Source organism: Arachis duranensis, chromosome 3 (genome assembly GCF_000817695.3).
Source record: "Arachis duranensis cultivar V14167 chromosome 3, aradu.V14167.gnm2.J7QH, whole genome shotgun sequence".
NCBI lineage: Eukaryota > Viridiplantae > Streptophyta > Magnoliopsida > Fabales > Fabaceae > Arachis > Arachis duranensis.
This window is the reverse complement of record NC_029774.3, coordinates 51,411,604-51,437,865: the sequence shown is the minus strand read 5'-3', so window position 1 is coordinate 51,437,865 and position 26,262 is coordinate 51,411,604. Positions and strand designations below refer to the sequence as shown.

At 35.9% G+C, this 26,262-nt stretch overlaps 2 non-coding genes across 2 annotated transcripts; both read left to right on the top strand.

Annotated features, from left to right (window-relative positions):
• The first annotated feature begins 2,894 nt into the window (after positions 1-2,894).
• Positions 2,895-3,002, top strand: LOC127746355 (small nucleolar RNA R71). The gene has a single exon (XR_008007974.1). It is a non-coding gene; the product is annotated as a small nucleolar RNA R71 (small nucleolar RNA).
• Positions 3,003-6,925: 3,923 nt separating this feature from the next.
• On the top strand, positions 6,926-7,033 carry LOC127745928 (small nucleolar RNA R71). Its single transcript, XR_008007551.1, has one exon. It is a non-coding gene; the product is annotated as a small nucleolar RNA R71 (small nucleolar RNA).
• The last annotated feature ends 19,229 nt before the right edge of the window (positions 7,034-26,262 follow it).

The window sequence follows — 26,262 nt, the reverse complement described above, 5'->3', positions numbered from 1 at the left end:
TGGCGGAAAATGTATCCCCTGAGGTATCTCAGGGATTTCTTGATGAGGGAATTCCTCATGCTCTTGTTGAGTTCCATGAGTGGGCTCTCTTGATGTGCAGTCAAACGCTCTACTACTGAGCTATGCATCCTTGAGATGAATTTCTCCATCTCCCATGACTCGGAGGTGGAAGCTTTTGTCTTTCCTTTCCTCTTTCTAGAGGTTTCTCCGGCCTTAGGTGCCATAAATGGTTATGGAAAAACAAAAAGCTATGATTTTACCACACAGAACTTAGAATGTTGCTTGCCCTCGAGCAAAAGAGGAAAGAATAGAAGAAGAAGAAGAAGATATGGAGGAGAGGGAGAGGGGTGTAGGTTTCAGCCAAGGGGGAGAAGAGAGGATAGTGATGTGTGAAAATGAAGAAGGATGGATGGGTTTATATAGTGGAGGGAGAAGGGTTTATGGTTCGGTCATGTAGGGTGGGTTTGGGTGGGAAAGAGATTTTGAATTTGAAGGTATGTGGGGTTTATGGGGAAGAGTGAATGGATGTGAGTGGTGAAGAGGTTATGGGGAAGAGAGATTGAAGTGGTTGGTGAAGGGTGTTTGGGGAAGAGTGTGATTGGATTGTGTGAAGAATAGAGAAGGTGAGTTGAGGTAGGTGGGGATCCTGTGGGGTCCACAGATCTTGAGGTGATCATGTGGGGTCCACAAATCTTGAGGTGTAAAGGATTTACCATCCCTGCACCAATTAGGCATGTAAAATGCCCTTTGCATGCAATCCTGGAGTTTAACGCCAGACTGAAGCTTGTTTCTGGCGTTAAACGCCCAAATGTAGCATGTTTCTGGCGTTTAACGCCATCCTGATGCTTGTTGCTGGCGTTAAACGCCATCTTTCCTCAGGGTGCAATCCTGGCGTTTAAATGCCAGACTGCTGCTTGTTTCTGGTGTTCAACACCAGATTCATGCTCTGTTCTGGCGTTGAACGCCAGCTAGATGCTCCTTACTGGCGTTTAAACGCCATTAATCTCTTCCTCCAGGGTATGCTATTTCTTCTACTATTTTTGATTCTGTTTTTAATTTTAGTAATTGTTTTGTGATTCCACATGATCATGAACCTAATAAAACATAAAAGAACAATAAAAATATAGACAAATAAAAATTGGGTTGCCTCCCAATAAGCGCTTCTTTAATGTCAATAGCTTGACATTGAGCTCTCATGGAGCTCGCAGATCATCAGAGCATTGTTGGGACCTCCCAACACCAAACTTAGAGTTTGAATGTGGGGGTTCAACACCAAACTTAGAGTTTGGTTGTGGCCTCCCAACATCAAACTTAGAGTTTGATTGTAAAGGCTTTGTTTGACTCTGTATTGAGAGAAGCTTTTCATGCTTCCTCTCCATGGTTGCAGAGGAAGATCCTTGAGCTTTAAACACAAGGTAGATTCCATTCAATTGAAGGACTAATTCTCCTCTGTCAACATCAATCACAGCTCCTCTTGTGGCTAGAAAGGGTCTTCCAAGGATGATGCATTCATCCTTATCCTTCCTAGTGTCTAAAATTATGAAATCAGCAGGGATGTAAAGGCCTTTAACCTTTACCAACACGTCCTCTACCATTCCATAAGCTTGTCTTATTGACTTGTCTGCCATCTCTAATGAGAAAGTGGCAGCTTGTACCTCAAAGATCCCCAGCTTCTCCATTACAGAGAGTGGCATAAGATTTATACCTGACCCCAGGTCACATAGAGCCTTCTCAAAGGTCATGGTGCCTATGGTACATGATATTAAGAATTTACCAGGATCTTGTTTCTTTTGAGGTAGAGTTTGCTGAACCCATGTATCTAGTTCACTAATGAGCAAGGGAGGTGCATCTTCCCAAGTCTCATTACCAAACAACTTGGCATTTAGCTTCATGATAGCTCCTAGATATTGAGCAACTTGCTCTTCAGTTACATCTTCATCCTCTTCAAAGGAAGAATAGTTCTCAGAGCTCATGAATGGTAGAAGGAGGTTTAATGGAATCTCTATGGTCTCCATATGAGCCTCTGATTCCTTTAGGTCCTCAATAGGGAACTCCTTCTTGTCTGGGAGACGTCCCATGAGGTCTTCCTCATTGGGATTCATGTCCTCTCCTTCCTCTCTAGGTTCGGCCATTTTGATTATGTCAATGGCCTTGCACTCTCTTTTTGGATTCTCTTCAGTATTGCTTGGGAGAGTACTAGGAGGAGTTTCAATGACTTTCTGTCTCAGCTGGCCCACTTGTGCCTCCAAATTTCTGATGGATGACCTTGTTTCACTCATGAAACTTAAAATGGCCTTAGCCAGATCAGAGACTATGTTTGCTAAGCTAGAGGAGCTCTGCTCAGAATGCTCTGTCTGTTGCTGAGAAGATGATGGAAAAGGCTTGTTATTGCTAAGCATGTTTCTTCCACTATTATTAAAGCCTTGTTGGGGCTTTTGTTGATCCTTCCATGAGAAGTTTGGATGATTTCTCCATGAACAATTATAGGTGTTCCCATAGGGTCCACCCATGTAATTCACCTCTGCCATTGCAGGGTTCTCAGAATCATAAGCTTCTTCTTCAGAAGATGCCTCTTTGGTACTGTTGGATGCATTTTCCCATCCATTCAGACTTTGAGAAATCATGTTGACTTGTTGAGTCAACATTTTGTTATGAGCCAATATGGCATTCAGAGCATCAATTTCAAGAACTCCCTTCCTCTGAGGCATCCTATTACTCACAGAATTCCTCTCAGAAGTGTACATGAATTGGTTATTTGCAACCATGTCAATGAGTTCTTGAGATTCTGCAGGCATTTTCTTTAGGTGAATGGATCCACCTGCAGAATGGTCCAGTGACATCTTAGAGAACTCAGATAGATCATAATAGAATATATCCAAAATGGTCCACTCTGAAAGCATATCAGAAGGACACCTTTTGGTCATCTGCTTGTATATTTCCCAAGCTTCATAGAGGGATTCACCATCTTTTTGTTTGAAGGCCTGAACATTCACTCTAAGCTTGCTCAGCTTTTGAGGAGGAAAGAACTTAGCCAAGAAGGTCGTGACCAGCTTATCACAAGAGTCCAGGCTATCTTTAGGTTGTGAGTTCAACCATGTTCTAGCTCTATCTCTTACAGCAAAAGGGAAAAGCATGAGCTTGTAGACTTCAGGATCTACTCCATTAGTCTTAACAGTCTCACAGATCTATAAGAACTCAGTTAAAAACTGATAGGGATCTTCTGATGGAAGTCTATGAAACTTGCAATTCTGTTGCATTAGAGCAACTAGTTGAGGCTTCAGCTCAAAATTGTTTGCTCTAATGACAGGGATTGAGATGCTTCTTCCATCAAACTTGGAAGTAGGTGTAGTATAATCACCAAGCATCCTCCTTGCATTATTATTTTCGGCTGCCATCTCCCCTTCCTTTTCGAAAATTTCTGTAAGGTTGTCTCTGGATTGTTGTAATTTAGCTTCTCTTAATTTCCTCTTCAGAGTCCTTTCAGGTTCAGGATTGCTTCAATAAGAATATTCTTGTCCTTGCTCCTACTCATATGAAAAAGAAGGGAACAAAAAATAATAATAGGGATCCTCTTTACCACAGTATAGAGATTCCTTTATGTTAGTAGAAGAAGAAAAGAATAGAAGAAGGAAAAGAGGAAAATTTGAACTCAAAGAGGAAGAGAGGGTTCAAATTTTAAGATGAAGAGAAGAGTGTTAGTAATTAAATAAATAAATAGAAGAAGATGAGAGAGGGAGAAATTCGAAAATTGTTTTTGAAAAACAGTTAGTGATTTTTGAAAATTGAGAGAAGAAATAAAATTAAAATTAAAATTTAAAACAGTTAGTTAATTAAAAGAATTTTGAAAAAGAGGGAGGAAATTTTCGAAAATTAGCGAGATAAAATTAGTTAGGTGGTTTTGAAAAAGATAAGAAATAAACAAAAAGTTTATTAGTTAGTTGAAAAAGATTTGAAAATCAATTTTGAAAAGATAATAAGTTAGAAAAGATTTTGAAATTGATTTTGAAAAAGATATGATTGATAAAGATATTTTGGAAAAGATTTGATTTTTTTAAAATTAAAATTGATTACTTGACTAACAAGAAACTAAAAGATATGATTCTAGAATTTAAAGATTGAACCTTTCTTAACAAGAAAGTAACAAACTTCAAATTTTTGAATCAATCACATTAATTGTTAGTAAAGTTTTTGAAAATCATGAAATAAAGATACGAAAAAGATTTTGAAAATCAAATAAGAAAAATTTTGAAAAAAAAATAAGAAAAATGAAAAAGATTTGATTTTTGAAAAAGATTTTGAAAAGATGGGATTTTTAAAATTGAAATCTTGACTTGACTAACAAGAAATAACTTATTTTTAAAAATTTTTTACTAAGTCAACCCAAAGATTTCGAATTTTTGAGAGAAATAAGGAAAACATAATTTTTTAATTTTTTTGAATTTTTAATGATGAGAGAGAAAAACACAAAAATGACTCACAACATGAAAATTATGAATAAAAACACTTAATGCATGTAAGAACACTATGAATGTCAAGATGAACACCAAGAACACTTTGAAGATCAAGATGAACATCAAGACTTATTTTTGAAAAATTTTAAAGAAAAGAAAAATATGCAAGACACCAAACTTAGAAATTTTTCATGCTTAGACACTATGAATGCAAAAATGCATATGAAAAACAACAAAAAACACAAAACAAGAAAATTTAAAGATCAAACAAGAAGATTTGTCAAGAACAACTTGAGGATCATGAAGAACACATGCATGAATTTTCGAAAAAATGCAAAAGTTTCTAAAACATGCAATTGACACCAAACTTAAAAATTGACACTAGACTCAAACAAGAAACACAAAAATATTTTTGGTTTTTATGATTTTATGATTTTTTGGGTTTTTTTTCGAAAATAATCTTTAGAAAAACGAAAAAGAGAAAAAAAATTTTGAAAGATTTTTGAAAATAAAATTACCTAATATGAGCAACAAGATGAACCGTCAGTTGTCCAAACTCAAACAATCTCCGGCAACGGCGCCAAAAACTGGTGCACGAAATTGTGATCCTCAACAATGGCGCCAAAGACTTGGTGCTCTAAAACATGAATCATACTTTGTCACAACTTCGCACAACTAACTAGCAAGTGCACTGGGTCGTCCAAGTAATAAATCTTACGTGAGTAAAGGTCGATCCCACGGAGATTGTTGGTATGAAGCAAGCTATGGTCATCTTGTAAATCTCACTTAGGCAGATTCAAATAGTTATAAAGGTTTCGAAAATAATAATAAATAAAGCATAAAATAAAGATAGAGATACTTATGTAATTCATTGATGAGACTTTCAGATAAGTGTATGGAGATGCTTGTCCCTTCTGAATCTCTACTTTTCTACTGCTTTCATCCAATCCTTCATACTCCTTTCCATGGCAAGCTGTATGTAGGGCATCACCGTTGTCCATGGCTACTTCCCATCCTCTCAGTGAAAATGGTCCAAATGCTCTTGTCACAGCACGGCTAATCATCTGTCGGTTCTCGGTCATGTCGGAATAGAATCCATTGATTCTTTTGCATCTGTCACTACGCCCAAAAATCACGAGTTTGAAGCTCGTCACAGTCATTCAATCCCTGAATCCTACTCCGTATACCACAGACAAGGTTTAGACTTTCCGGATTCTAAAGAATGGCCACCAAAGGGTTCTAGCTTATACCACGAAGATCCTGATTAAGGAATCCAAGAGATACACGCTCGTTCTAAGGTAGAACGGAAGTGGTTGTCAATCACGCGTTTATAGGTGAGAATGATGATGAGTGTCATGGATAATCACATTCATCATGTTGAAGTGTAGCGAATATCTTAGAATAAGAATAAGCATGAATTGAATAGAAAATAGTAGTCATTGTATTAATACTCGAGGTACAACAGAGCTCCACACCCTTAATCTATGGTGTGTAGAAACTCCACCGTTGAAAATACATAAGTGATGGTCCAGGCGTGGCCGAATGGACAGCCCCCAAAACGCGATCAAAGGATCAAAATACAATCCAGAGATGTGGTAAAAAAATTGACACCAGTACAATAGTAAAAAAGTTCTATTTATACTAAACTAGCCACTAGGGTTTACAGAAATAAGTCTAAGTGCAGAAATCCACTTCCGGGGCCCAGTTTGGTGTGTTCTTGGGTTGAGCTTGAGCTTTACACGTGCAGAGGCTTCTCTTGGGATTAAACGCCAAGTTGTAATGTGTTTTTGGCATTTAACTCTGGTTTGTGACGTGTTTTTGGTGTTTTACTCTAGAATGCAGCATGGAACTGGCGTTGAATGCCAGTTTGCATCGGCTCAACTCGAATAAAGTGTGGACTATTATATATTGCTGGAAAGCCCTCGATGTCTACTTTCCAATGCATTTGAGAGCGCAGGGAGGTCAGAATCCAACAGCATCAGCAGTCCTTTTTCAGCCTGAATCAGATTTTTGCTCAGGTCCCTCAATTTCAGCCAGAAAATACCTGAAATCATAGAAAAATACACAAACTCATAGTAAATTCTAGAAATGTGAATTTTGTATAAAAACTAATAAAAACATCCCTAAAAGTTGCTAGATCAAACTAAAAACTACCTAAAAATAATGCTAAAAAGCGTATAAATTATCCGCTCATCAAAAATCATATTGACTTGCTGAGTCAACATTTTGTTCTGAGCCAATATGGCATTCAGAGAATCGATTTCAAGAACTCCCTTCCTCTAAGGCATCCTATTACTCACAGGATTCCTCTCAGAGGTGTACATGAACTGGTTATTTGCAACCATTTCAATGAGTTCCTGAGCTTCTGCATGCGTTTTCTTCAGGTGAATAGATCCACCTGTAGAATGGTCCAATGACATCTTAGACAATTCAGACAGACCATCATATAATATATCCAGGATGGTCCATTCTGAAAGCATGTCAGAAGGACACTTTTTGGTCAGTTGCTTGTATCTTTCCCAAGCTTCATAGATGGATTCACCTTCTTTCTGCCTGAAGGTTTGAACATCCACTCTAAGCTTGCTCAGCTTTTGAGGAGGAAAGAATTTGGCTAAGAAAGCCGTGACCAGCTTATCCCAAGAGTTCAGGCTATCTCTAGGTTGAGAGTCCAACCATGTTCTAGCTCTGTCTCTTACAGCAAAAGGGAAAAACATAAGCTTGTAGACCTTGGGATCAACTCCATTGATCTTAACAGTATCACAGATTTGCAAGAATTCAGTTAAGAACTGAAAAGGATCTTCTGATGAAAGTCCATGAAACTTGCAATTCTGTTGCATCAGAGAAACTAATTGAGGCTTAAGCTCAAAATTGTTTGCTCCAATGGCAGGGATTGAGATGCTTCTTCCACGAAAATTGGAATTTGGTGCAGTAAAGTTACCAAGCATATTCCTTGCATTGTTGTTAGGTTCGGCCATGTATCCTTCTTTTTTGAGATTCTCTGTAAGGTTTTCTCTGGATTGTTGTGCTTTATCTTCTTCTTCAGAGTCCTTTCAGGTTCAGGGTCAGCTTCAACAAGAATGTCCTTGTCCTTGCTCCTGCTCATATGAAAAAGAAGAGGACAGAAAAGAAGAGGAATCCTCAATGTCACAGTATAGAGATTCCTTTATGTAAGTAGAAGAAGAAAAGAATAGAAGAATGATGCACAGAGAAGAGATGAACAATTCGAACACAGAAAGTAAGAGAGGGTTCGAATTATAAGAAGAAGAGAAGAGTGTTGGTGATTAAATAAATATATAGAAGCAGATGAAAGAGAGAGTTTTTGAATTTTAATTTTAAAAAAAGAAAATTATTTTTTGTTTTTATTTTAATATTTTGTTAGAGTTTGAAAATTAAGAAAAGGAATAAAATTAAAAGTTAAAACAATTAGTTAATTAAAAAGAATTTTGAAAAAGAAGTTAACGATTTTCGAAAATTAGAGAGAGAAAAGTAGTTAGGTGGTTTTGAAAAAGATAAGAATTTTAAAATCAAACAAAAAGTTAAGTAGTTTATTGAAAAAGATTTGAAAATCAGTTTTTGGAAAGATAAGAAGTTAGAAAAGATTTTGAAATTGATTTTGAAAAAGATATGATTTGAAAAAGATAAGTTTGAAAAGATATGATTGAAATTTATTTTGAAAAAGATTTAATTTTTAAAATCAGAATTAATGACTTGACTCACAAGAAATCAAAAGATATGATTTAAAAATTTAAAGTTTGAATCTTTCTTAACAAGAAAGTAACAAACTTGAAATTTTTGAATCAAAACATTAATTGTTAGTATTAATTTTGAAAAATATGAGGTAAAAATAGGAAAAAGATTTTGAAAAATTTTGAAAAAGATTTTTGAAAATTTTCGAAAGACAAAGGAAAAAAAATGAAAATATTTGATTTTGAAAAAGATTTTGAAAAGATAAATAAGGAAAAGAAATATTAACAAGAAACAACTTATTTTAAAAAATTTTGACTAAGTCAACCCAAAGATTTCGAAATTTATGAGTAAAATAAGGAAAATATATTTTTTTATTTTTTGAATTTAATGAGGAAAGAGAAAAACCACAAAATGACTCAACACATAAAAATTTTGGATTAAAACAAATGATGCATGCAAGAACACTATAAATATCAAGATGAACACTAATAACACTTTGAAGATCATGATGAACATTAAGAACTTATTTTTGAAAAATTTTCTAGAAAAGAAAAACATACAAGACACCAAACTTAGATATTTTTCATGTTTAGACACTATGAATTCAAAAAATGCATATGAAAAACAAGAAAAGACGCAAAACAAGAAAATATGAAAATCAAACAAGAAGACTTGTCAAGAACAACTTGAAGATCATGAAGAATGCAATGCATGAATTTTTCAAAAAATGCACAAATTTTAAAAACATGCAATAGACACCAAACTTAAAAATTGACACTAGACTCAAACAAGAAACACAAAATATTTTTGTTTTTATGATTTTATTAAATTTTTTTGAATTTTTTTTTGAAAATTATTTTGGAAAAACGAAAAAGAAGAAAAAATTTTGAAAGATTTTTGAAAACTTTTTGAAAATAAAATAAAGGTTGAAACAAGAGAAAATTACATAATCTAAGCAACAAAATGAACCGTCAGTTGTCCAAACTCGAACAATCCCCGGCAACGCCGCCAAGAACTTGGTGCACGAAATTATGATCTCAATGGCGCCAACAACTTGGTACGCACAGTTGTAATCTCAACTCTTTTTCACAACTTCGCACAACTAACCAGCAAGTGCACTGGGTCGTCCAAGTAATAAACCTTACGTGAGTAAGGGTCGATCCCACGGAGATTGTCGGCTTGAAGCAAGCTATGGTCATCTTGTAAATCTCAGTCAGGCGGATTCAAATGATTATGTAGTTTTGATAATTAAAATATAAATAAACATAAAATAAAGATAGAGATACTTATGTAATTCATTGGTGGGAATTTCAGGTAAGCGTATGGAGATGCGTTATTCCTTCTGAATCTCTGCTTTCCTACTTCCTTCATCCAATCCTTCATACTCCTTTCTATGGCAAGCTGTATGTTGGGGGATCACCGTTGTCAATGGCTACCGTTCGTCCTCTCAGTAAAAATGGTCCAAATGTACTGTCACCGTACGGCTAATCTCACTCATGTTGGAATAGGATCCATTGATCCTTTTGTGTCTGTCACTACGCCCAACACTTGCGAGTTTGAAGCTCCTCACAATCATCCCATCCCAGATCCTACTCGGAATACCACAGACAAGGTTTATACTTTCTGAATCTCCAGAATGCTGCCAATTGATTCTAGCTTATACCACGAAGACTCTGATCGTGAACCAGAAGGCTAAGAGATATGCATTCAAGTTTGTTTGCATGTAGAACGGGAGTGTTTGTCAGGCACGTGTTCATAAGTGAGAATGGTGATGAGCATCGCATAATAATCACATTCATCATGTTCTTGTGTGCGAATGGATATCTTAGAACAGGAATAAGCATGAATTGAATAGAAAATAGTAGTAATTGCATTAATACTCGAGGAACAGCAAAGCTCCACACCTTAATCTATGGTGTGTAGAAACTCCACCGTTGAAAATACATAAGTGATGATGGTCCAGGCATGGCCGTGAGGCCAGCTCCCAATGTCTAAGATAGCATAAAACTGATCAAAGATCCCAGCATGTGAGTACAGTAGTAAAAAGTCCTATTTATACTAGACTAGTTACTAGGGTTTACAAAAATAAGTAAATGATGCAGAAATCCACTTCCGGGCCCACTTGGTGTGTGCTAGGGCTGAGCATTGAAGCTTTCATGTGTAGAGACTTCTCTTGGAGTTAAACGCCAGTTTGCAGCCTGTTTTGGGCGTTTAACTCCAGCTTGTAACCTGTTTCTGGCGTTTAACGCCAGAATAGAGCAGGGAGTTGGCGTTTGAACGCCAATTTGTGTCATCAAAACTCGAGCAAAGTATAAATTATTATATATTGCTGGAAAGCTCTGGATGTCTACTTTCCAACGCAATTGAGAGTCCACCATTTGGGTTTCTGTAGCTCCAAAAAATCTATTTCGAGTATAGGGAGGTCAGAATCCAACAGCATCAGCAGTCCTTTTTCAGCCTCTGAATTAGATTTTTGCTCAGGTCCCTCAATTTCAGCCAGAAAATACTTGAAATTACAGAAAAACACACAAACTCATAGTAAAGTCCAGAAATGTGAATTTTTCTTAAAAACTAATAAAAATATACTAAAAACTAACTAAATCATACAAAAACTATCTAAAAACAATGACAAAAAGCATATAAATTATCCGCTCATTAGCGCGGACGCACAGCCTTGTGGGCATGCACACCCCTACAAAATTTCAACATGTGTGCATGCACAGACTTGTGCGTATGCACACGCAGAGGTAGGCAATATGTTTAAAGGGCTAGCACAGCTTGTGCACACACATGCCCAATGAACATTTACAACCTGTGCGTATGCACAGCCCTGTGCGCACGCACACGTTGGGAAGGGCAATCTGTAGAGGATGCTAGCACGCCTTGTGCGAGCGAACAGAATTACAAAAATTGGTACATGTGCGTATGCACACCTCTATGCATACACACACGTTTTAAAACTTCTCCTGGGCGTGCGCACACACACCACATGCCCTGTTTCTCAAATTTAAATTTTGTTTTCCAATATTTCACCTTCCCAACAAGATTATAAGCTTCTGTGACACTATTTTAAGAATTTTGGGTTTAATTTCGGGTATGAGAACATGGGAAATAACCTAAGAGTTTTTGTTGATAATATTATGAAAAAAAATTAGAAAAACGGAGGCTTAGGTTTCGTGTGTAATGAGGATGATTTGATGGCGTGTGAAGAATGATTGGTATATGAGATGAGTACTGATGAACTATTGAGTTCGGTATGGAAATGTGAATTGACAGTAGTTGAGAATGAGTCCAGGACTCGGAATGGAAATGTTGATGTGACAGTGGTTGAGATGAGTCGGGGGCTCGAATGTGCAATGATGAATCATTGATGTATTGAAAATGTTTTCTGAAAAATCACTGAACTACTGTTTTATTCTGAGATAAATGAGACGCTAAGCGCAAGGCAGGGACTGTGGTTAATCCCGCCTGTCAAGGTAATGGCGGCGGCGTAAGGACGGTGGTTAATCCCACTTACTTTGAGATGTGAGGTCTGAGGCAAGAGTATCCCGCTCGCATCCCTTCGAATCAATAGAGTGTGCAGGCACAAAATCCTGGATGGTGATCCGAGCACCATATCTCGGGGGTTCCCAATGATGATTCCGAAGGGCGACATCTCCATAGAGGTGTGTCGGGTTCGCAGTTGAACCGACAATGTGATATCACAGCCAGTAGGATAGGCATTCATCATGTGCATTTTCTATCTGTTTGTTTGCTTTGCCGACTTGTAATTGCTTGCCTAATTGTATAACATGCCTAATTGCTATTTGAATTACTTGTGTAACGACCCAATTTCTGGTACGACATGATCATACTAGAAACTGAGTGCTACCAACTTGTCTTCCTAATTATTATCTATTATTTATTATATGAGCCTAATTCATTGTTAAAAACGTAGTTATTTTGCAAGGTATGTTTTTTAAAAAACATTTGGATTAATAAACTGAATCATTCACAATCAATTTGCAAATAATAACCAATACAACAGTTATAAACAACCACACACAAATACAAATTCTGTGTTATTTCACAGATGAATAGCAGAATACGGTGAAGTAGTAAACAGAAGATGCAGATAAATAGAAAAATTAAAGAAAACAGAAAGCAGAACACAAACAAAAGAATACAAGAAAATAAAACACAGACACAGATTATAGAATACAAATAAGAAAGCATACACTCATACAACAATCATAACAGAGGAAATGCACAACCAAATATCATGCATGTCTAGTACTAGTGCAGGTAATGAGCTCATTTGTCGGTTTCTACCCGCTCCCGACGTAATCTGAAGCAGCAAAAACTGGTATGGTTTTTCAGTCAGCATAGGTACAGTTCTCACTAACCGACGTATGCGTCATATCCTCTGTAAGCAAACTCTACCTTACAGGTGGCGGCATTCCAGCTGTGTATGAAATCATGTCCTCTGTAAGCAATCCTTGCATTACAGGTGTGGCATTCTATCCGTGTATGAATTAATATCCTCTGCAAGTGATCCTAGGTTATCAGTTGCAGGTATAGCTCTCAATAGCTGTATAGCACTGGAAAATATTCTGTGGTCGTACCACTATTTATCTGACTGCCTCAATGTAGCAGATGAGCATACAAATAATTCTGGAGTTGCCGTAATGCAACAAATGAATAAACAAACATCTGTTGGGTTGCCTCAAGCAACAAATGTACATAAAACAAATATCTCTTTATTGTATTACTCATCTCTTTTATCTCTTTGCTCTGTTCTGGTTTCTCTTTTCTCTATATCTCTTTACTCTGCTCTGATTACTCTGTTCTCTGTATCCCTTTATTTTTCTCTGATTACTCTTTCCTCTGTATCTATACTACTCTTTTTTTCTTTATCTCTTTACTTTACTCTGCATACTCTGTTCTCTGTGTTACTTTATTCTGCTCTGATTTCTCTATTTAACGTTTGTATTTAAGGCTTATGTAAATTTCGGAATGAATAGTTAGCCTGTCCCAAGTAAAGGTTCATTAAGTCTGTACTGAAATAGTTTAACTTTTCATATAATACCCAACCCTAGTCGCAACTCAAGGACTAACTATATTGCCTTAGAACGTTCACTAATCTCTGTCTGTTTTTCTATCATTAAAATTTTACAGACTTTTTCTTCAATTTTTATCTATTTTTATCTTTCTTTTATCTTTGCCTCACTAACATGTTATTATCACTCCCTAAGTGTTTTATGAAAGTAATTATGATATTCTACGCTTAAAGTTGTCTTTCTAAAGCTTTTACAGAAAACTGCCTTTTCTATATTATTTTATTATTTTTATTAAAATATTATTTTTAATTAAATAAACAAAATAATTACAACCTTGCCCTTTTTAAGATCTAAAAGGTGTTCTTCAATGTTCTTCATCACACTCAAAGTGTTCTTCGTGTTCTTCGTAAATTTTTTAGATTCTTTCTCTGTTTTTACCCATTTTTCAGTCTTTTCAGCAACCATTTTTTACCATAATTCATAATAAATTAGCAGCCACTAAAACCCCATATTTTCTACATGATTTTAACCCAAATTGAAACCCAATTTAGGGTCTAGGGTTTCATTTTCCAGCTGCTCCAAGAACATGAAATCAAAGCCTGAATTTCATCAAATTTCATCAAAATTTCACCAAATTTTCACCAAGAATCAATCATATATGCAACCAATTTTTAGCACAGCCAAATCATACAAAATTCACACAACTCAAACACAAATAATCAAGATTAATTTTGTTACACCCTACCTGGTTTTGCTGCTCCTAATTCGGTTAGACTTTCAGGTGGTCCTCAAGCACTTTTTCCTCCTAAATCACATCAAGAACAACTTTAAATCCAAAAGCCCTCAACTGACAAATCTCTCTCAGCACATTAGAAAGGGATATCTCACGTTAAACTTGCTGGAAATTAATGTTTCTTGGCCCTCAAGTCCAATTAAGCATGAATCCTAAGGAAGAACATCAAGAAAACACATGTTTTGCATGGTTTTCCTTGAAAACTGAATTCAAGAGGGAGGGAGAAAGCTATCTCACCTTATTTCCAGCCTTGATATGTTGTATGGTTATGTAGAGGAAGAAGAGAGGATCATTTTGGTTAAATCGGAATTTTGATTTGAGTTTTAGTTCAGCAGAAATCAAGCTTTGAAGATTTAATGTTCATGAAAGTTTCTCTCTTTTCTCTCTTGTTATTTTCGGCCAAAATGAAGAAATGAGACATCCTTGGAGTGTCTTGGGGGTGTAGGGTGAGTTTTGATTTGTTGGCTTGAAGGTGGATTAAAATAATATTAAAATATCTCAGGTGTATAACTACTAAAACTAGGTGTATCGGAACACACGTAAAAACATCTCTAAAAATTCTTTTCTGAGCTACTAGCATAAAAGACATTAGTAACTTATTTATTATGAGAATAGATCATGTATGATGAGTCCTTAGCATTGCTAAAATCATCAGAGAGTGCTGGTGTTAAGCTGCACCAGTAAATTGTGAACTCGGTTAAACCGATTTTTTGTTTTTAACTAAAATTGACCAGGTAACCTTATAATATCATTCAAGAAGCTTCTAATACTAATATAATGATAATGTTATCCTATTATCTCTCTTCTCTCATGAATCGAGCCCAGTTCATCAAACTGAGACTATTTACGAAAAATAGAATCAAAACTCCTAACTGATACGGTTCAAAAACTGGGTTCTTCGTGACTACGTTATCGAGCTTGCCTCAGAAAAGGTTCTATCTTAAAGATGACATAATGACAATAAAGATTGAGATACTTGATGATATAGCAGAAGTTCTCCCCTTACTGATCTTTCAGAGAAATCCATATTTTCAGAAAAGATCTCGCGTACTCGAAAATTGGGGTTGTTACATTCTACCCTCCTTAAAGAAAATTTTGCCCTCAACATTTCAGCCACGTGCAAGAATCCATCTTCAAGCGATCTATTTCCTTCAAGCCATCTTGACGATGAGATTGATCTATTCCTTACAACATCCAAATCTTACATAGTCAAAGCCATGAAGATCATAACAGCTATGAAAATAGCTTGGCTAACATCGATTCATCGTTCGGAGCTCGATTAAACCATGCCTATTCACAGTCATTGAGGTCTTATCCGTACCAAACAATTAATATTAAGTTGATCAGTCTTAACATCTCAAGTTAACCACAAACTTTCCCAAAATGAGCACTCATAGACATTCATGCCAAATGTATCTTAAAGATACCCTAACAGCATGAGACACACAAGCAGAGTATGCAATGAAGCATAGTCAGTCCACTCCCCAGGCTCTACTGGGAATGAACTGCTCTGATACCAAAGTGTAACGACCCAATTTCTAATACGTCATGATCATACTAGAAACTGAGTGCTACCAATTTGTCTTCCTAATTATTATCTATTATTTATTATATGAGCATGATTCGTTATTAAAAACGTAGTTATTTTGCGAGGTATTTTTTTAAAACATTTGGATTAATAAACTGAATCATTCACAATCAATTTGCAAATAATAACCAATACCACAGTTATAAACAACCACACATAAATACAAATCAAGCAGTTGGTAACATTCTGTGATCCAGCCTTTATTAGAGTATAGACTTTTAGTTATGACACCCCTAGATATAGCTAAATAATATCTATATACATATATATAAATACAACATCTTAGGTCCTGACCTGTTCAAGAAGTCCCTAAGCTAGCGCCCAGGCTAGCCTAGACTCTATACGCACCTAGTCCCTCTAAACTACTAAAGCGAGGGAAAGTACGTTCTACGTCTTCAAAACTCAAGTCAGGAGGAACGTCATCAAAAGGTGGAAGGTCGTCTACTACTCCACTGCACGATCATATGTCATCAAAGAGCATCTCTCAAGTACTTCATCGAGTGGCCACATAACAGCAATATCGTACGGAGGACTTAGGCTGAAGTTTGTAGATAAGCAGGGTGCAGACGTTGGCTGGCCTCACAGTATATACATATAAACAGGTAATGGAGTTCACTCTAGACTCAGAAGACTACCTTGAGCGGAATCCTTTTTGCAGAACAGTCATCAGCAAACTACGGAAGGGTACTCATGCTTCCATCTGAAGGGAGAAGGTAGAGAGAAGGGGTAAGAACTAGGGAGTTCTTAGTAGGACCGGGGTTATTAGTTAAGCTCATTAATTCAGTGTTGTTTCGCAGATGAATAGCAGAATACAGTAAAGTAGTAAACAGAAGATGCAGATAAATAGAGAAATTAGAGAAAACAAAAAGCAGAACACAAACAAAAGAATACAAGAAAATAAAACACAGACACAGATTATAGAATACAAATAAGAAAGCATACACTCATACAACAATCATAACAGAGGAAATGCACAACCAAATATGATGCATGTCTAGCTTAGTGCAGGTAATGAGCTCATTTGTCGGTTTCTACCCGCTCCCGACGTAACCCGAAGCAGCAGAAACGGGTATGGTTTTCCAGTCAGCATAGGTACAGTTCTCACTAACCGACGTATGCGTCATATCCTCTGTAAGCAGACTCTGCCTTACAGGTGGTGGCATTCCAGCTGTGTATGAAATCATGTCCTCTGTAAGCAATCCTTGTATTACAGGTGCGGCATTCTAGCCGTGTATGAATTAATATCCTCTGCAAGTGATCCCAGGTTATAAGTTGCAGGTATAGCTCTCAATAGCTGTGTAGCACTGGAAAATATTCTGTGGTCGTACCACTATTTATCTGACTGCCTCAATGCAGCAGACGAGCATACAAATAATTCTAGAGTTGTCGTAATGCAACAAATGAATAAACAAGCATCTGTTGGGTTGCCTCAAGCAACAAATGTACATAAAACAAATATCTCTTTATTGTATTACTCATCTCTTTTATCTCTTTGCTCTGTTCTGGTTTCTCTTTTCTCTATATCTCTTTACTCTGCTCTGTTTACTCTATTCTCTGTATCCTTTTATTTTTCTCTGATTACTCTTTCCTCTGTATCTATATTACTCTTTTTTTTCTTTATCTCTTTAGTTTACTCTGCATACTCTGTTCTCTGTGTTACTTTATTCTGCTCTGACTTCTCTGTTTAACGTTTGTATTTAAGGCTTATGTAAATTTCGGAATGAATAGTTAGCCTGTCCCAAGTATAGGTTCATTAAGTCTATATTGAAATAGTTTAACTTTTCATATAATACCCAACCCTAGTCGCAACTCAAGGACTAACTATATTGCCCTAGAACGTTCACTAATCTCTGTCTATTTTTCTATCATTAAAATTTTACAGACTTTTTCTTCGATTTTTATCTTTTCTTTAACTTTTTATCTTTCTTTTATCTTTGCCTCACTAACATGTTATTACCACTCCCTAAGTGTTTTATGAAGGTTATTATGAGATTCTACGCTTAAAGTTGTCTTTCTAAAACTTTTACAGAAAACTGCTTTTTCTGTATTATTTTATTATTTTTATTAAAATATTATAAACTTGCCCTTTTTAAGATCTAAAAGGTGTTCTTCAATGTTTTTCATCACACTCAAAGTGTTCTTCGTGTTCTTCGTAAATTTTTCAGATTCTTTCTCTGTTTTTACCCGTTTTTCAGTCTTTTCAGCAACCGATTTTTACCATAATTCATAATAAATTAGCAGCCACTAAAATTTCATCTTTTCTACATGATTTTAACACAAATTGAACCCCAATTTAGGGTCTAGGATTTTGTTTTCCAGCTGCTCCAATAACATGAACTCAAAGCTTGAATTTCGTCAAATTTCATCAAAATTTCACCAAATTTTCACCAAGAATCAATAATATATGCAACCAATTTTTAGCACAGCCAAAGCATACAACATTCACACAACTCAAACACAAATAATAATCAAGATTAATTTCATTATACCCTACTTGGTTTTGCTGCTCCTAATTCGGTTAGACTTTCTGGTGGTCTTTAAGCACTTTTTCCTCCTAAATCACATCAAGAACAACTTTAAATCTAAAAACCCTCAACTGACCAAATCTCTCTCAGCACGTTAGGAAGGGATATCTCACCTTAAACTTTCTCGAAATTAATGTTTCTTGGCCCTCAAGTCCAGTTAAGCATGAATCCTAAGGAAGAACATCAAGAAAACACATGTTTTGCATGGTTTTCCTTGAAAACCAAATTGAAGAGGGAGGGAGACAGCCATCTCACCTTATTCCCAGCCTTGATATGTTGTATGGTTATGTAGAGGAAGAAGAGAGGATCGTTTTGGTGAAATCGGAATTTTGATTTGAGTTTTAGTTCAGCAGAAATCAAGCTTTGAAGATTTAGTGTTCATGAAAGTTTCTCTCTTTTCTCTCTTGTTATTTTCGGCCAAAATGAAGAAATGACACAGCCTTGGAGTGTCTTGGGGGTGTCGGGTGAGTTTTGATTGGTTGGCTTGAAGGTGGATTAAAATAATATTAAAATATCTCAGGTGTATAACTACGAAAACTAGGTGTATCGAAACACACGTAAAAACATCTCTAAAAATTCTTTTCTGAGCTACTAGCATAAAAGACACTAGTAAATTATTTAATATTAGAATAGATCATGTATGATGAGGCCTTAGCATTGCTAAAATCATCAGAGAGTGCTGGTGTTAAGCTGCACCAGTAAACTGTGAACTCGCTTAAACCGATTTTTTGTTTTTAACTAAAACTGACCAGGTAACCTTATAATATCATTCAAGAAGCTTCTAATAATAATATAATGATAATATTATCCTGTTATCTCTCTTCTCTCATGAATCGAGTCCGGTTCGTCAAACTGAGACTATTTACGAAAAACAGAATCAAAACTCCTAACCGATACGGTTCAAAATCTGGGTTCTTCGTGACTACGTTATCGAGCTTGCCTCAGAAAAGGTTCTATCATAAAGATGACATAATGACAATGAGGATTGAGATACTTGATGATATAGCAGAAGTTCTCCCCTTGCTGATCTTTTGGAGAAATCCGTATTTTCAGAAAAGATCTCACGTTCTCAAAAATCGGGGTTGTTACAACTTGCCTTACATGCAATACTTATGTTTTACTTACATTGTATATAATTGTGCTTTCTACTAGGATTGAGGAGGTTTGAAAGGCGGTGGCGATGGGATCACATGGAGGATAGGTTGGTGGAGGCTGTGGGACAACGATTGTTTGTTAGGTTAGAAACTCCCTAAGATAGATTACCCTTTTATTGTATTATGGTTTAAGTTATGCTTTACCATTTTAGTATGCCTTAAGATTGAATCTTGTGATGGATATGAAGTATAGGATTGCCTTTGGTGTCTCGGGGTCTTATATCCTACATCACTTGGCACTGTTGCCATACTGAGAACCTCCGGTTCTCATACCATATTCTGTTGTTGTCTTTCAGATGCAGGTCGCAACCCACCTCGGTGAGTTATCTGGATGGTGATAGAAGCGGAGGATCCTGTTACTCTTGGAGTATTTTTTATTTATTTTGTGTATATATCTCTCACATTTGTATTTTGTTTTTTCCTAGAGGCTTGTATTTGGGAGAGAAAAACTTGTATAAGCTGATTTTTACTGTCTGGTTCTGTATGTCTGTATATAGCTAGCTGACTTAAACTCCGCGAGCCATGGCTAGATTCTTATGATATTATACTCTTATCTTTTTTTATATTATATATACCTTGTGCTTTAAGTTAGATGCTTCGTTAGCACGTTTTTGCACTTTTCAAATCCTGTTTTTGAGCTATATATTTCATCAGACTTCTAGATTATATTATTTCTTCTGTATATTATATGTATGAGCTATAGAACTGTCATAATCTCTTATTAACGTTTGCTTTACGATGCGAGGTAAAGCATAGGCTAATTAGGGTGTTACATTGAGAATACAGACATGGCAGCCAATCCCAATGACAGAGGAGACACAAGGAAGGTCCTAGGTGACTTTACTGCACCCACTTCTGACTTATATGAACGGAGCATCTCTGTACCTACCATTGGTGCAAATAAGTTTGAGTTGAAGCCTCAACTGATCACTCTAGTTCAAGAGAACTGCCAGTTTAATGGACTTCTACAGGAAGATCCCACCAGATTCATCTCTGATTTCTTGCAGATCTGTGACATTCTTCCAGTTTGCAATGGTTTCAAAAATGACCACCAATTTCCTTCTAATAAGCAGCATGTTTCTTGTGGTGGTTCTCTCTCAAATATTTGAGAAATTTTCATTATTTTCTTGGTTTGGAATATAACAAACTATCAATGGATCTCTTTATATATCTTTATCTAAATATGTTCATGACTTGCTTGCTCGAAGAGGCATGGCAACAAGCAAACCTGTCCCTATTCCTAGGTTAACATATTCAGGTTCTTAATGGCTTAGAGAAGGGTGATTGAATCTATGACTTTCTTTTAATCTTGAATAATTAGTCCTCAAACCAGAAAATGAAATTTTGCTTTTGTTTAGTCTGCGATATTGATTATGCAGGAGACAATTTTATTTTATCTCATAAATAATAAAAAACAGAAATAGAACAGGGAAGAAAAAGATGACACAGTTATTTATCCTGGTTCATCTACCTTGTGCAATGCAACCTACATCCAGTCTCTACCAGAACAGTTGTAGAATTTTCATTATCTTTTCAAGTATTACATACACCCATTTCTAAGGATTCAACCTAATCCTATTAGGGACAAACCAACCTTCAACATGAGCTTGACTTGGCCAGGTTACCTCCTAGAATATTAACACACTAAGTGCTCACCCAACCTAACAAGGGATACTTTAGATATAAGATACAAAATAGAGATACAATCAAAAGAGATTAAGATATTAATCTTGGCTTTTCTCTCCAAGTTTCTCAATTTTCCTTTTCTCTCAAAGGCTTTTTCTTAATGCCTCTCTTATATGTAATTTTTCCACTAGGTAAAAACAGCATAAGATACAACATACAAATAGAATAATCAATGATAAACTATGAAGGAGATGATGTTGAGCAGCTCAAACTATATACACTTCACCTAGTTTATGAACTCTCAAACATTGCTATTCATCTTGGCAGAGTGCTCCCTTTTGTATAGGTGCAATCTTTCTAAGACTTCAAGCTTTGATTTGTGAGGTTTCTCTCAATTCTGATTTCAGATTCTCTCTCCTTGCTTGCAAGCTGAAGTGATTTTTTCTTTTTGTATGGAGTTCTGTAGCTAGCTCTAGGAATTGCAAAACAAAGTCAACTTCTTGAAGCTTGAGCTAGTTGAGGTCTTACTTCCTTTTTCTTTCATCAGATCAAAAAACCAAGAATTTTAAACCTAAGTTAAGCAAAACAACTTTCTTGAAAATAGATCCTCAATGGGTTTGATAAATCAAAATCATTAACCTTGTGCTTTGGCCCCAAGTTTCAATATTAGCCATTGATTCACAACAAAGTAAAGTAGCCACCACTATCTTTATATTGCTTGAAATGGTTTTGCAGAGAGAAGAAGAAATCAGCAAGTAATTGACTTGCATATTAATGGAAACTTTATACCTTTATCCTCTGATTTAGCTTAACTTGTTTATGTTGATTTTGATTTGACATAGCCTCCTTGATTAGCTTTTCTTTCTTCTGCTTTGGCATTTGATAAGAGAAAATAAGCTTTCTTTTCTTCTTTGTGCATTACTTGAACTGACTAAGCTACCTTCAACAACAACACGTTACCTTTTACTTTTCAAGAGGTTAGTGGAATGAGTTTAGCTTGGTTTGCTATCCCTGTTAGTGAGCACTGGAATCCTTGCATAAGCTTACAATTGGAGTTCACCCCATTATCACTTAGTCACTTCACTCATTAAGGCATCATAAGCAATTCTTCAGCACATTCCCATTAGGAGAGAATTCTTTGTGTATAGTTCTTTTCTTGCTTGGAGACAACCATGGTTTAAGTTTGGTGTTGTGATGCAGATGCATCATTGCCTGTTTTTAGTTGTTATTTTAATAGATTTTAGTTAAGTTTTCATACAAATTCTGTTAATAAATAAGTAATAGCATAAAAAAACTCTGCATTAAGAAAAATCTCAAGCATAGATGAATTTCAGCTAATATACAAGGTAAATATGATGAAATAGATAACACTAAGTGAAGTTGTGATTTTGAGTATTATTAGCACAATTAGTATATTAAGATCATCTTGTATATTACTTTGATGCACTTATTTATTTGATGATAGGCAAAGAAGAAGCAGAGGAAAGCAAGGAGGTGGGGGAGTCAGTGGCAACGTTGGCATACTAACTCCAGTACCAACATTGGTCAAGAAAGAAGGGAGCATTAATGGGCAACGTTAGCACACCAACATCAGTGCTAATGTTGTGCCCAACATTAGTTGCCAACACCAATCCTACTGCACAAGAAGGTGCCAATGTTAGTGTGCTAACTTGGGGTAACGTTAGCACACTAACGTCTTCGATCATTTCACAAGTTGGGGGCCGAATGAATCACCTAGTGTGTGTACACGCACTGCCTTGTGTATACGCACAAGTGGCAAAATTCACAAGCCACACGTACGCATCGGCGACGTTTACGCATGACATGGCCAAATACAAGTGTTGATGTGTTCGCGTGGGCGACGCATACGCGTCACTGAAAAAATGTTAGTGACAACGTTAGCATGTTAACACCAGTAATAATGTTGTTAACGTAGGTATTAATGCTGAAAAGGGCCTGGGAGCATTTTCTTAGCGTTAGCAACACCAATAACGGCCCCGATAACGTCAATCCACCCCTAAAGCATGCATTCACTTTTCAAGCAAGCAAAGCCCATTAACATCACTCAATCAAAGGCACAAGAAGCATCTATAATAGGAATTTTCGTTCACTTGTAATTTACTTTTCATTTCAATTGTTATTCTAGGGAAGCCTATATATAGGCATTAGTTTTCATAGAGCTGGACACTCCTGAAGAGAGGGGATTGGGAGAGAGTGAAGACCAATTCGACATTCTGTGAATTGGCGCACTCCAAGGGGAGTGGGTCTTCGAACCCCTCCCCTCACACACTCTTCTTCTCTTCCTCTTCTTCTCTTTCTTTGTAATAGTTTAGTTTAATCTTTAATTTTCATTTATGAATCTTTAGTTTTCATTTCAGTTATGAATCTTTAATTTTCGTCTTTACCTTCATGCACTTTAATCTTCATTTGAGAGAAATGACCATTTAAATTCCTATTCATTTTGGAAAGGAGCTATGTTTCAAGTTTTGATTGAATTGATACTTGTTTCTTTCTCTTTTTAATTCTATCTTCATACTTGGATATCTATTAGAATCATTGCAAGAGAGTTCCGTTCTTCAAAGATCCTTGGATCTATTTCTATTGTGAGTCTCGGAAGAGGGATCATAGTGTAGGTCCTTGGATCTATTAGAACCTTATTGTGAGCCTCAGAAGAGGGATTATAGGGTTCAGTTTGATCTCTCTTGGCATAATAAAGTTGATATCAATTTAGAGATTGGTATGTGACATATAACTGCTCTAATATTAATGTCTTTGGAATTATGTAGTATGAGATCAGAAGTCAATCCGCTTATTGTAAGCTAAGGAATAACTTCTGTGCTAAGAAATCTTCATGTGAGCCTCAGAAGGGGGATCATGAAATCAGTTTGAAGCTCTTTTCCTCACAACTTTCTTAATCAATAAATTCAGGATGAATTATGGTCCTGAGAACTTGTGTGGCTTATGGATTTGAGAATAGAGCCTAACCTCTTCTCATGAACAATTAGATCAAGGGATTGGCAATTGTTTGTGTTAAAAGAAATTAGATTTCCAAGGAATTTGGATTCAATTATCGCAATCCGCCATAGACTTACTTCATATGATTGACAAGGAGTGGAACCCATTGATCCAAAAGAAATCAACATCTCCAATCTCTTATGTTTTCCATCTTTACTTTCCATAATTTATTTTCTTGCACTTTACTTTATTGCACTTTACTTTCTTGTACTGCCTATTCCTTGCGATTTACTTTCTAGCATTTAATTTTTCCGCACTTTACATTCCTTGTCATCTACCTTCCTTGCTCTTTATTGCTTTTCTTTACATTTCATGCTTGTTCATCACTTTACCAACCGTGAATTTGGATGCATTGGAGTGCCCATGGATTTGGCATTCTCCATTCTAAATTTCTTAACTAGTTTATCGGCATACTTCTTTTGATAAATGAAAATATCATTAGAAGTTTGTTTTATTTGAAGCGCAAGAAAAAAATTAATCTCACCAATCATGCTCATGTCAAATTCACTAGTCATGAGTTTACCAAACTAAGCACAAAGGGACTCATTGGCTGAACCAAAAATAATATCATCAACATAAATTTGCACTAGAATGAAAGAATCATTAGAATTTTTAATAAAGAGAGTAGTGCTAGTAGTGTCTCTTTGAAAATTATTTTTCAAAAGGAAACAACAAAGTCTTTCATACCAAGCTCTTGGAGCCTGTCTTAGACCATAAAGTGCTTTTGAAAGCTTGAAAACATAGTTTGGAAATTATTTATTTTTAAAACTTGGAGGCTAAGCCACATACACTTCTCTATCAATGATACCATTCAAAAATGCACATTTCTTATCCGTTTAAAAAAGCTTATAGTTACAATAGGCAGCATATGCAAGGAGAAGTCTTATAGCTTCTATTCGGGCTATAGGAGTAAATAATTCATCAAAATCTATTCCTTCTTCTTGATCATATTCTTGAGCCACCAATCTTGCTTTGTTCCTAGCTATGCCTCCATCTTCACCCAATTTGTTCCTAAAAATCCACTTAGTATACATCATTTATCTTCTATGGCTTTGACCCAAAACGAATCATTAAGAGCCTCATTTAGATTTTTGGATTCAATTTGAGAGAGAAATGCCAAATTGTTTTCCTCTGGTGCTCTTCTTGAAGAGGATCTTGTGGTGACATCTTAAGATAGATCCCCTATGATGAACTCTTGTAGATAGTTCTTTAGAAATCTCTATTCATAGGATCTTGGTGATATAGGAACAGATTCGAGCATGTTGGGTTCATTGGTACTCGTATTCCTAGGAATTTCACTAGTTGCAGGAGATAAATCGAGATTGTCTCCTGCAAAATTTTCTGTAGTAGCTGAGTCAAGGGTAAGATGCACAGATTCAGATTTTTCATAATCTTAGACTTCATTCATGTTGCCTTCCACTAGGTTACCTGCATCACCATCTCCCAAAACATTTGAAACAACAATAGAATCACAAAATGTAATTTATATGGACTTCTCAATAATTTTTGTATCTTGATGGTAAACTTTATAGGCTTTGCCAGTTGTGGAGTAACCAACAAAAATACTTTCATAGGCTTTTGGATCAAATTTTTCTAAATTTTCTTTGGTGTTTAAACAAAACATTTGCATCTAAAGATGTGAAAGTAATTCAAATTTGGTGGATTTTTTTCCAATGTTCATAAGGGATTTTCTTCAAAAATTTCTTAATGATTGTTCTATTCAATATGTAGCATGCTGTATTCATGGCTTCAGCCCAAAAAAACTTAGGAACTTCACTTTCATATAACATGGCCCAAGCTATTTCTTGGAGACTTCTATTTCTTCTTTTCACAATACCATTTTGGTGGGGTGTTCTTAGACAAGAGAAATTATGTGAAATTCCAAGTTCTTCATAAAACGATTCAAAGAATTGATTTTCAAACTCTTTACCATGGTCACTTCTAATAGAAGCAATCCTCAAATCCTTTTCATTTTGTATTCTTTTACTAAACACTTCAAAGGCTGAAAATACATCATTTTTATGTGCAAGAAATAGCACCCAACCAAATCTTGAATAATCATCCACAATTACTAAGTCATAGTATTTACTACCTAGACTTTAAGTTCTAGTTGGACCAAAGAGGTCACTATGTAGCAATTCAATAGGTCTTTTAGTAGAAATGTCTTCCATAGGTTTAAAAGAACTCTTGATTTGTTTTTCCATTTGACAAGCATCACAAGTGATGTCTTTGTCAAACTTGATATTCGGATGTCTTTTCACTAATTCCCTTCTTACAAGCTTGTTAATTTGAAACATGCTAGCATGGCCTAATCTTTTCCGCCATAGCCATTTTTCAAAATCTTTTGAATGGAAATAAGCTATGTTTTTACTCTTGAGTTCATC